At 45.2% G+C, this 12,028-nt stretch overlaps 1 protein-coding gene across 2 annotated transcripts in view; it reads left to right on the plus strand.

Moving 5' to 3' along the window:
- The window catches only part of EIF4E3 (eukaryotic translation initiation factor 4E family member 3), a 64,424-nt gene that overhangs the window by 1,655 nt on the left and 50,741 nt on the right, over positions 1-12,028 (plus strand). The window lies entirely within an intron of this gene.

The following is a 12,028-nucleotide window of genomic DNA, read 5'->3' on the forward strand; positions in this document are numbered from 1 at the left end:
TGGTGGGCGAGTCGGGGGCACGCGGTTCCTCGCTGTAAAGTGGGGAGAGTGATCACTGTCCTGGTACCCCATGGGGCTTTGGGGGAGCTCAGAACACAACCTTAGCTGTGACCAAAAACCAAAACCCAGTGCCGTCGAGTCGATTCCGACTCATAGTGACCCTATAGAACACAGAGCTGCCCCATAGAGTTTCCAAGGAGCGCCTAGCAGATTCGAACTGCCAACCTTTTGGTTAGCAGCTGTAGCACTTAACCACTACGCCGCCAGGGCTGTGACAGTTCCTGGGAAAAGTTGACCAGCCTTCTAGGAAGTGTGCGGTGGCGGTGTTAGTACTGCCTGGCCAGCGCCTTCACCCTGTGCCCCCGAGGCTGCTGTGGACACCTCTTTGAATTCTTTCTTGAGCGCTTGCTGTGAAGCTGTAAGTCTGCTAGGCGCTGGGGATTCAATGGTGTGCACATGGACGCAGCCGGCCTTCATGGAGCGTTCCTCTCCTTTTCAGTAAAGTGGAGCCAATTAGAGCTCTCAGGGACCGTTCAGGCACCACCTCTCCTCCGAAAGGCCTTCCTGACTATCACTATCGTAGCTCCTCCTATCGTTCCGTATTCTCCTGCCCTGCCTTTTTTTGGTTTGTATGTTTGTTTTTCCATAATGCTTAATGCTGTGGTATTCTATTATATATGAATTTGTTTATTTATAATCTCTTCCCCCAGTTCCTCAATGCTTCCCATCATTTAAAGGCCAGAAAGCAGGGACTTGGTTTTGACACTTGTTATCTCCCCAGTACCCAGAACCATGCCTGGCACATAGTAGGAGCACCAAAAATGTTTGAGAAATGACTAGATGGATGAATGCAATGTCCCTTCTCAGTTTCTGTCACACCGTGGGTGTCCCATGATGCCAGGGCGCTGGCCCTCTTCTGCAGGAGTGTCCCAAGAGCTTATGGAAATGTTGACGAAAGTGCAGCTACTATGGTTATGTGCTGGGAGTAAAGCTGTGTGACAGTTTTCTGTGCAGTTTACTTGGTAGACACAAGGCTTTGCATAAAATGCCTACAAGATTTTTAAAAGCGATTTTCATCTTTTTCGGTGAAGACAGTCTCATTATTATCGGAATCAGTGTCTGTCTATAAGAGTTGACCCTTGAAGCCTTTGTCTTTTCTGGGTACCCAAAGAAATTGGGGATGGGTGAGATGAAGCAAGTACTTTTGTCATGGGATGCTAAGAGAGCATTTTAATATCATATCCAGAGTGGCTTTGGCAAACTTGAGCAGAATGAAATCATATGTGTCTGTTTTCAAAGGTGTTGTTACAATACTGTTGCTACCTGGTTTGCATTTTGAACACCCAGACCTGGACCTGTGGTATAAATTGTAGATTCTGTTGAGTGGTAGAAACAGATTCAAGAGCTTCTTTTTAAACAGATACAAATATATATACATATATATATATGTATGTATGAGACAGCAATGGATAATGGTATATGGGAAGAACGCATATAGGAACACTTCTCCAGAATGGTTTATGATATAAATTTGTAAACAACTCTTGAAGACTATCTGGTATATCTTAAGATAAGAATAAGGTAATTTCAATGGAGACACAAATTATATTTTTCCTAGTATTTTTGCACATTTTTGCTCTCTGAAAGTAAGTAATCAAATGAAATATGTTATTGCCACAGTGCCTAAATCTTTAATAGAAATGACTATATTCATTTAGGAATTACAGCTTATTCTAGCATACCTGTTCAAACCCGTTGCCGTCGATTCAGTTCCAACTCACTTAGCACGTATGGAGTCATTTTGCCTGATCAGTCATTTCATAGTTTTTACTGAACTTTTCCCTCTTCTCTGGGAATCCATTACATTTATGTAGGCTGCCCCAGAGTTATGAACACTTTGTGGTATAATTTTTTTCCAGAGAAACAACATTCTAGAGTGTGACAAGGTTCTCAGGAGAGTGCCCCGAGGTGCCCTTTGTTCCAGCATAGCTGGGCTCTGCCACCAGTGACATCAATTTTGAGTTCCACAGCATCCAAAGGCCTCCCGCTACTTAAAACACGAGTGCCTTTGGCATCTACCCCCTGACCTGTCGTACCTGCCAGCCTGCTGTGTGTTGATTGGCAAGTGACCCAACGTCCCCAGGGCTCACTTTCATTGTTTGTAAAATGGAGATAATTATAGGATATATCTCAAAGAATCATGGCAACCTCATATGAGCAGAGTAGTCAGAATCAATTAGATGGCCACTAACAACAACAACATATACCTCATAGGACTGTTTTGAAGATTAAACGGGAGCAGTGAACACAGTACTTGGCATAGGGTAAGTGTTTAATAAATGTTAACAATTAACATCGCTATTACAATGCTCCCAAATGACCTACCCTCCTCCCCTACACACACACATGCATGCACACACATGCACCATCAACAGTCCCTGAATTCAGTATTAGGAAGTCAGCAACCTAAATTCGTTTCCCTCGATGGAGGAGTTGGAGAGCTCCTTAGTAGTGTTATTTGCATTTTCATTAATAAACGCAAATAAATCTTTACGTGGTTAAAAAAAATTGGGCTGTATGGTTAAGAACTTAAGCATTTGATGGGTATTTGGGATTGGGGGTGTAAGAGGAAGGGCTTTCCTCCTGTGTTCTGGATACTTAAAACCCTATCTTGTCTTGATTCTTGGAGGCCACTCTTAGTTGTGTCTCTGACTGCTTTGTTTTCATCTGTGGGATCTCCTTTACTCTGAGTTCTAACCACAGGCTCAGTCCTCAGGCTTCTGGACCATCAAAATGTGTCCAGAATCCAATTAATTCTCACCGCCTGCATCCTAGACCCTGGGCCACACTGTTTCTCTTGCCTGGGTCACTGCAAGAGCTTCCTGACTGTCCTCCCTGCTTTTTCCCCTGCCCTACAGTCCATTCCTGCCACAGCAGCCAAAGCAATCCTTTTAATACAGCATTTAAATCACATTGTTTCTCTGCTCCTAAAAGCCTGGCAATCCACTTTAAAAAATCAGACACTGAAAACCCTATGGAGCGCAGTTCTACTCTGATACACACGGGGGCGCCACGAGTTGTAGTTGACTCCATGACAGCCATTTAATACAGCAGTTAAACCATGTCACTTCTCCTGTTTTGCTCCTGTTTCACTCAGAGCAAAAGCCAAAGTTCTTAGAGTAGCCCAAAGGACTCTGCAGCTCTTCCTGCCGCTGCTCAGTATGCCTTTCTGCCTCTGTCTCCCCATTTCTCTCCCTTCTCCCCACACCCTTCCCGCTCACTGACCCCTGGCTGTCCCTCCCTCATCCCACACGTGGGCTTTGCCATCAATGTTCCCTGCTGCCCAAACGCTCTTCCCGCAGTCGTCTGCATAGCCTGCTCTCTCCTGTCCTTTTTTCTCTACTTAAATGTCACCTTCACAGTAGGCCTTCGCTGACCACCAATATAAAAAAAGCACACACATCCTGGCATACACTTCCCACGCCCCTGACCCTGCTTTGTTTTTCACATAGTATTACAACCATTTGTCTAAGTTCTCCGACTAGAACACAAGCTACATGAGGGCAAGCCTTTGTTCTCCTCTTGACCCATTGCTCTGTTCTCAGTTTCTAGAGCAGAGCCTTGTACTAGCTGCCCCACATTAACTATTTAGGATGTTGTTGAACTCTCCAAGTCTCCATCTCTCCTCCTGACCTCTCACCTGAGTTCTGGACACATTTCTGAAAGCCCAAGAGACCCATAGCAAAACCCATTGCCATCGAGTCATTCTGACTCATAGCAACCCTATAGGACAGAGTCGAACTGCCCCATAGGGTTTCCAAGGAGCGACTGGTGGACTCGAGCTGCCGACCTTGTGGTTAGGAGCCAGGCTCTTAACCACTGCACCACCAGGGCTCTCAGGAGACCCCTAGGCACTCTGAATGCAAGTATTGATGATTCAGTGGCTTAGCTGGTATCCCTTCACTCTTCTTTGTCCACCTGCTGTGTTTTGGTTAACAATATCACCATATTACCAGTTTTTGAGAGGTGGAATCTCCACTTGACCCTTGAATCTTCATCCCAGGTGCCCTACTCCATCCGATTCTGTACTTTGTACTGTAGATTTGTCCGTGGAAAACTTGCTCCAAGCCTAAACCACCCGTCCTCTCCATGTCCCTCTCTCTAGTGCGTGCTCTGGTCCTGCCTTGTCCCGGTTATGCACTACCTGCTTAGTTACCTACCTGTTCCCAAGTTCTCCCTTCTTCAGGCATCCCCCACCTGAGCTGGCGTGGTTCGCCTTCTAAACGTACACCTGATCTTCACATTCCAAAGCTCCCTGCACCTCTTTCCTGCTGCAGAAGTGGATTTTTACTCTCTTACCCCCGTCAAAAAAAATTTTATTTTTTTTTTTACCCCCTAAGGGTATCTCTGTGTTGGGGTTGTGGGGCCTAAACAAGTGGGATTCTCCGATCTCCACTATTATTCTTACCAGAGCAGCCCTGATTATTTTTTAAGATGGGCTACTTTAACTTGAAGAAAGGATTCCCCAGCTTTTAAAAAAATGGAAAACCACAGACTTACAGATTACAGTCCAAATTTATATGTTGTTATTTTTAATACGTCCCTAGGTGGCACAAATGGTTTCCACTCAACTGCTAACCTAAAAGTTGGTGGTTCGAACCTACCCAGCGGTACCGCAGAAGAAAAGGTCTGGGGATCTACTCCCATTAAGATTACAGCCAAGCGGGGACCATGGTCTCAGGGAACATCTAGCTCAACTGACATAACGTAGTTTATAAAGAAAATGTTCTACATTCTACTTTGGTGAGTAGCTTCTAGGGTCTTAAGAGCCTGTGAGTGGCCATCTAAGATACTGCACTGGTCTCACCCCATCGGAATCAAGGGAGAATGAAAAAACCAAAGATACAAGGAAAAGATTAGTTCAAAGGACTGATGGACCACAGCTGCCATGGCCTCCACCAGACTGAGTCCAGCACAACTAGATGGTGCCCAGCTACCACCACTGACGGCTCTGACAGGTATCACAATAGAGGGTCCCAGACAGAGCTGTAGAAAAGTGTAGAACAAAATTCTAACTCACAAAACAGACCAGACTTACTGGCCTGACAGAGACTGGAGAAACCCCGAGAATATGGCCCCTGGACACCCTTTTAACTCAGTACTGAAGTCCCTACTGAGATTCACCCTTCAGCCAAAGATTAGACAGGCCCATAAAATAAAATAAGACCAAAGGGGCATACCAGCCCAGGGGCAAGTAATAGAAGGCAGGAGGGGACAGGAAGGCTGGTAAAGGTGACCCAAGGTCAAGAAGGGAAAGTGTTGACATGTCATGGGGTTGGTAACCAATGTCACAAAACAATATGTATACTAATTGTTTAATGAGAAACTAGTTTGTTCTGTAAACCTTCATCTAAAGTACAATTTAAAAAAGAAGATTACACCCGAGAAAACCTTACGGAGCAGTTATACTCTGTAACACATGGGGTTGCCATGAGTCAGAAATGATCCGAAGGCAGTTAACAGTAACAAGCAGTGCAAATGGTTAATGTGCTTGGCTGCTAACTGAAAGGCTGGAGGTTCAAATCTGCCCAGAGGCACCTCAGAAGAAAGGCCTGGTGATCTTCAAAAAAAAGCAGCCATTGAAAACCCTATGGAGCACAGTTCTACTTTGACACACATAGGGTCACCATGTGTCAGGATCAACTTGATGGCAACTGTTTCCTGTTTTGTTTTTTAATTTTTATTAGGTAGCGTCCCTCCAAGGAGCCCTGATGGCCCAGTGGTTAAGTGCTTGGCTGCTAACCAAAAGGTCAGCAGTTTAAACTCACCAGCCGCTCCTCCGGAGAGAAGATCTGGCAACCTGCCTCCCTAAAGATTACAGCCTAGGAAATTGTATTGGGTGGTCACTATGAGTGGGAATCGACTCGACGACACACAGCAACCCCCCTCCACGTGCCTCCTCTTTAGCCTCATCCTCTACCACTCCCACCTCCAAAATACTGCTGAGTCTGTCGATTCTTTCAAGTAACATCAGCCTACTGGTCCATTTCCTGGATAAACCATGGACTTTTCAGACTGGAGGAAACCCTGGTGGCGTAGTGGTTAAATGCTATGGCTGCTAACCAAAGGGTCGGCAGTTCGAATCCGCCAGGTGCTCCTTGGAAACTCTGTGGGGCAGTTCTACTCTGTCCTGTAGGGTGGCTATGAGTCGGAATTGGCTCGGCGGCAATGGGTTTGGTTTTGGTTTTTTGGTTTCAGACTGAAACTTGTCTCATGAAGTACCTTCTGCTTGGGATGCTCTTCCCCCATATGTCTCCCTGAAAGTCTGGCCTTTGGGCCCTCGGTTTTCCTTAAGGAGTCCTTGCCTCCGTCAGGATTAAGCGCGCCCCTCTGTGTTCCCACAGTGCTTTTTGTAGACCAGTGTTAGTGTGGGAGGTAACTGATTCCTTCCCTGCCCTCCTGTGCGACTGTCTGCAGCTGCCTTGCATCTGTGACTCCAGGGCACGCACATTGTAGCGCCTGGACTTGGTGGGCACTCCATGAAGGCATGCAGACCTCTGTTTCCAACTGGAAACATGGGCCATTGCATACATCTCCCGCCAGCCTCACCGCTTCAGGGTTTAGCGCCACCATGCCGGTGTTCTCCAGGGTGGCCTCTGAGCCACCTAGAGCAGAATCACCTGGCTGAGCTTGTTAAAATACAGACTTTCCAATCCTGCCCCCCAAAACCAAAAACCCAAACCCGCTGCCACTGAGTTGATTCCGACTCATAGCGACCCCATAGGGTTTCTAAGGCTGTAAATCTATACAGGAGCAGACTGCCACATCTTTCTCCCGCAAAGATGCTGGTGTTCATGTATCAACATTTGCGAATTACTGTTCTATTTACAGATGGTATTAATTGAGCATCTTAATTGCCAGTCACTGTTCTAGGTTCGGAGGATGAATGGATGAATATAGCATGGCCCCTGCCCTCCCAGCAGGCGTGTGTGGCACTTCCATAGCACCAGTGAAGAGTTTAGAGAGGTTCTGAGTTCTATAAGGACCCACCTTATAGGGCAGGATGCTTTCAAGTGCATTCCAGCGATGTGGTCCATAACAACAAATCTGACACGGGCAGGTGGGGAACACGTTTGACAAAATAAGCAAAAGGAAAAAAAGCAAAAAAACTCTGCTGCCATCAGGTCAACTCTGACTCATGATAACTGTGTGTGTGTCAGTAGAACTGTTCCTTAGGGTTTTCAGTGGTTGTGATTTTACGGTAGTAGATCTCCAGGCCTTTCTGTAACGGCACCGCTGGTAGTTTTGAACCACCAACCTTTTGGTTAGTAGCTGAGTGCAACCATTTGCATCACCCAGATTTGACAAAGGGGTCCCAGAGTCATCTTTGCTCATAGAGTGACCCACTGGGATTAGGTCACACAAGGAAGCTGGGTGGACAGGCTGTCAGAGGGGCTGATATCTTGTCTTTTTTCTTTCCCCACTCTTACCCTTCTGAACCTGCAGGCTCTCCAAGTGGCCCAGAATTTTACTTTATATAAGGTGCAAAGAGCCTCTGGGTTGGTCTGGCAGGGGACGGCCTTGACCTTGGTGCTCCCAGTCTTTCCAGCTGTGTGTCACAGGTTGTAGATAGGCCTGAGGGCCTTCCACATCCTCAGGGTACTAGTCTTCTCCAGGTATTGCTCAAAAAACGTATGTTCCTGTTTTTATTATAGATGCCATTTACTTATTTCCAAACTTAAGACAACAGACAAGATGTTAGTAATCTGGCACGATAGTGGTTAGACGCTTAGCCTTATTTATTTCTACTTGGTTGTAAACTCCAACGCTGTTATATTTTTATTTTACCCAGCCACTGGGTGGTGGCTGTTCCCACCAAGTCAGCTCTGGCTCATGGTGACCTTATGTGTAACAGAGTGAAACGTTTCCCAGTCCTGCACCAATCTTCATGATCCTTGGTATATTTGCAGCTGTTGTTTCAGTCCATCTTGTTGAGGGTTTCCCGGATTTTCGCTGACCCTCTCCTTTACCAATCATGATGTCCTTCTCCAGCAACGAGTCTTTCCTGATGGCATGTCCAAAGTAAGCAAGTGAAAGGCTTGCTGTCCTTGCTTCTAAGGAGTATTCTGGCTGTGCTTTTTGTAAGACAGATAAACCACTAGGTGCTAAGGGATTAATTATATATTAAGACGAAAGAGACCCAGTCACCACTCTCAAGGAGCTTATAGGTTAGACATGAGAACAGATGGAAGCAGGGAGAAATCAAAACCAAATAAGCAAACAAAACGTTTGGATTCTATAGTTCCAGTAGCTACATTGTAACAGTTAAGTAATAGACCTTGGACCATTTTTCTACATGACTCTTTCTCAAAGAGGAAGCTGGTGTAGCCGCAAGCCACAGATCTAAAAGGGATTAAAACGAAATCATCTTTAATGGAGTGAGTGATACACAAGGGGCATACTTAATCATGTAACTGGGCCTGTGAAAGTTTCCATCTGATGGTTGAGACTGATGTGAATAAATTCAACAAGAAGCCTGGCTTCAGGTGACATGGCCCTGGCTTTAAAGCCTTTCTCTGGTAGGCATGGTTCTCTTGGCTGAAATGACATTGCATTTCATATATGTGGAATATTGTCATCATTTTTTTTCCCCAGCAATCATTTACTGTGTGCATTTGTACTGGGCATGTATATCTAGTACCGCAAAGCCTATAAAAGCTAGAACTTGTGTAAGGCAGAAACCTGTCAGAGAAGGAAAACTCAAATATTTTCCACTAAAATGAGCAATAGATAAGTGGTAAGACTGCACCCTGTCAAAGGGAGAAAACTTTTGAGACCCAGAAAAACAAGGCAGTCCTGTCAAGTTTCGGCTCTCACAGGTGTCACTGTACTTCGATATATCATACCATATAAAGTTCTAAACTTTGTTTCCCACTTTAACCTGTAAATATTAACTACCATTCACTGCTGTGTGCCAGGCGCTGTATTGAGTGCTGTATATAGTCACCAGCAAAATCCTCACACTACTGAAGTAGGTCATATTAGCAACATTTTACAGATGAGAAAATTAAGGCCCAGAGAAGTTAAGTAACTTGCCTGAGGTCACACAGCTAATATAGGAATGAATCAGGATTTACATAAAGGACTCTGGGACACCGAGCACTGGTGCCCTAAACCCCGATGAACACTACTTCTCAGTGAATATGAACAATGGATGGGACACAGCTCTCCCATATCTCATATCCTAAAATATCAGAGCTGGACAGGACCTGAAAGGTAACCTGGAATTTTGCAAATAAGGACACTTACTTCCAGTTTCATGGGAGATACTTGAGCCAAGGACGCCTGCTTCAAAATTTGCAGAGCAAAGAAGAGAGCTCTGAAAACACGTATTTGAGTGCCTTTATAGGATTGTCCGTCACATTCAGTGATAACCCCCTCCTGATCATCTCTTTTTAGGTGAGGACAGAAATGCATTTGTGAGAGTAGTGACTTTTACTTTTTTCTTGCGATGCTATGGCTCATTAGCTTTTGCTTCCCAGGTTGTTAGCGTTTCCCGTAGTACCTTGATTTAGATAACTTTAGGCCAGCACGTCTCAAACTTGAATGCCTCTTCCAGTCTCCTGGGATTTCTTCAACTGATTGTGATTCAGCAGGGACAGGGCCTGAGACTCTGCATCTGTAGCAAGCTCCCAGGTGATGCTGCTAGCTGATGGACCACAGTTTGAGAGGCAAGGATACAGGCAGAGGCTGAGGAAACCTTTCCAGTTCCCCACCCCCTACCCTGGGGGAAAAAAGCACCCTCCAGGTATCCAGATGGTTGGTAAGTGGTGCTAAGGCCTTCTAAGAGCTAACCAGGTAATGGTATTTACAGAGGTCTGTGTCGCCATGGGAAACCCTAGTGGTGTAGTGGTTAAGCACTACGGCAGCTAACCAAGAGGTCAGCAGTTCAAATCTGCCAGATGCTCCTTGGAAACTCTATGGGGCAGTTTTACTCTGTCCTGTGGGGTCGCTATGAGTCGGAATCAACATGACAGCATTGGGTCTGGGTTTTTGGTTTTTGGTGTCCCCACGATTGTTATTAATGAATTTATACTGCAGCATCTGTATCTGTAAGGGTGGGTTTAATGGGGAAGGCGTATTTGAGTTCCTGGAAAGTCTGAATTAAGGATTGTAAGCTGCAGTATAGTTGGAACCACGCTTGGCACAAAGCTGTGCTCAGGGTGCCAAGCAGTTACTTGTCATATAGTAAGTGGTCAGTTTAGATGAGTGACTAAGGGCAAGGTTGTCAGGCAACCTTTGGTTCAAGTCCCCGCTCTGCCACTAACCAGCTGTGTATCTTTGGGCAAATTACCTTATTTCTCTCTGCCTTAGTTTGCAAAGTGGGGTTGGAACTACTACCATGCGTCTGTCAGTTGGTTGTACTGTGGTGGCTTGTGTGTTGCTGTAATACTGGAAGCCTTGCCACCGGTATTTCAAATACCAGCAGGGTCTCCCTTGGTGGACAGGTTTCAGCAAAGCTTCTAGACTAAGACGGGCCAGGAAGAAGGACCTGGTGGTCTACTTCTGAAAAATCAGCCATGGTGTTTTAATGAGGATGAAATGAGATGATGCGTGCAAATAGCACGTGATATGCAGTCTTTTCCATTATTGGGGGTCCAGTAAGTATTTTTTGAAGGAGAGAGAGAATAAAATGCTTTCAAGTGTTTCAGACTTAAATAAACCTAAAAACATTTTATCGTGTAGAGATTCTCAGGGACCTGCTTTAATGATTAGCTGATTTGTGATTAACATTAAATTTTTACATGTAAATGCTTGGAAACCACTTAAGTAAAACACTTGGTCCAATCTTATCAGACTTTCTTCCTACTTTTAACTCCCCAAATGAAAAGGAATTTTAACCAGTTTTACATAAAAATTCTTAAGATGTATTTGCTGTTATTCCATCATTGAGTTGGAGACACACAGGAGGAATGTAAAACTGGATTTGAGCGTTCTGGTCTTAAGTAATGTAAACAGCTCCCCTGGCATCTTTACACAAATCATCTCCCTGGCCAACCTTGAAGGCTCCCTTCATCTTTCTTCCGTAGCCATCACAGATTCTGGACAAGTCTAAGAGGAAGCAAATCTCGTGTCACTGTGGCCTTACACCCAGAGTGGTCTGATTAGCTTTCCTTTCTCAGGACAGGGATGGAAGTTTCTCAGCTCTACATGTAACTCACACAGACTTTTTGTGGTCCCTACTGTCTGCCCCACACGCTCAGTGTTTTTTAGTTCTGGTGACTTTGTTGTTTGCATCCTGTTCTGCCCATGTCAGTGATGGTGATGGAGATGACACTGATGACAAGGAGGACAGTAGCAATTGCTTATTAAATGCCGGATGCTATATGAAATGCTTTTGTCGCCTTCATTCGTGTAGACCAAGTAGCAAAGTGATAAGGTAGAGACGATGTTTCTAGAGAGGAAGCTGGAGGTCAGAGAGGTGAAGCTGAGGGTCAGACAGGGTCAGATTATCACACAGCTGGTAGGTGGCAGAGCTGGGACTCAAACTTAGATCTGTTGATTCTAAAACTCACGCGCTTAACCCCTGTAGTTTCCTGCCTCCCTTGTGCTTAGGTCTGGTACATTATCTTCCTCCCATGCCCAGTCCCAGAAAATGATGACCTGTGGATGTGTTCTTCCCGAATTATGTTGCTTGTATCACATTTTAGAATATCATTATTTACTGCTTTGGCTTCTGGCAACTCAAACCCTTTTCTGCATATCTGCTTCTGCTCCTCTCCCAATAATGTCTGTAGCTAGGTGGATGGTGGTGGAGGAAAGAATGATAAGCAGGAGCAATGGGTGGGTAAGCAAGGAGTAGGTAATTAGATTAATGTACTTTAAGGAGGGGTAAAAAAAAGATTTGCCATAACAGATGCTGTATGTGACCACCCATGATGAGAATGACAGCTTGATTTTTACTGGGAGGCAGCCTAGTCCAAGAGGGAGACTCTGGGCATCAGAGCCAGACACACCAGGAAAAGAA

Source organism: Loxodonta africana, chromosome 22 (genome assembly GCF_030014295.1).
Source record: "Loxodonta africana isolate mLoxAfr1 chromosome 22, mLoxAfr1.hap2, whole genome shotgun sequence".
In the NCBI taxonomy this organism is placed as follows: domain Eukaryota; kingdom Metazoa; phylum Chordata; class Mammalia; order Proboscidea; family Elephantidae; genus Loxodonta; species Loxodonta africana.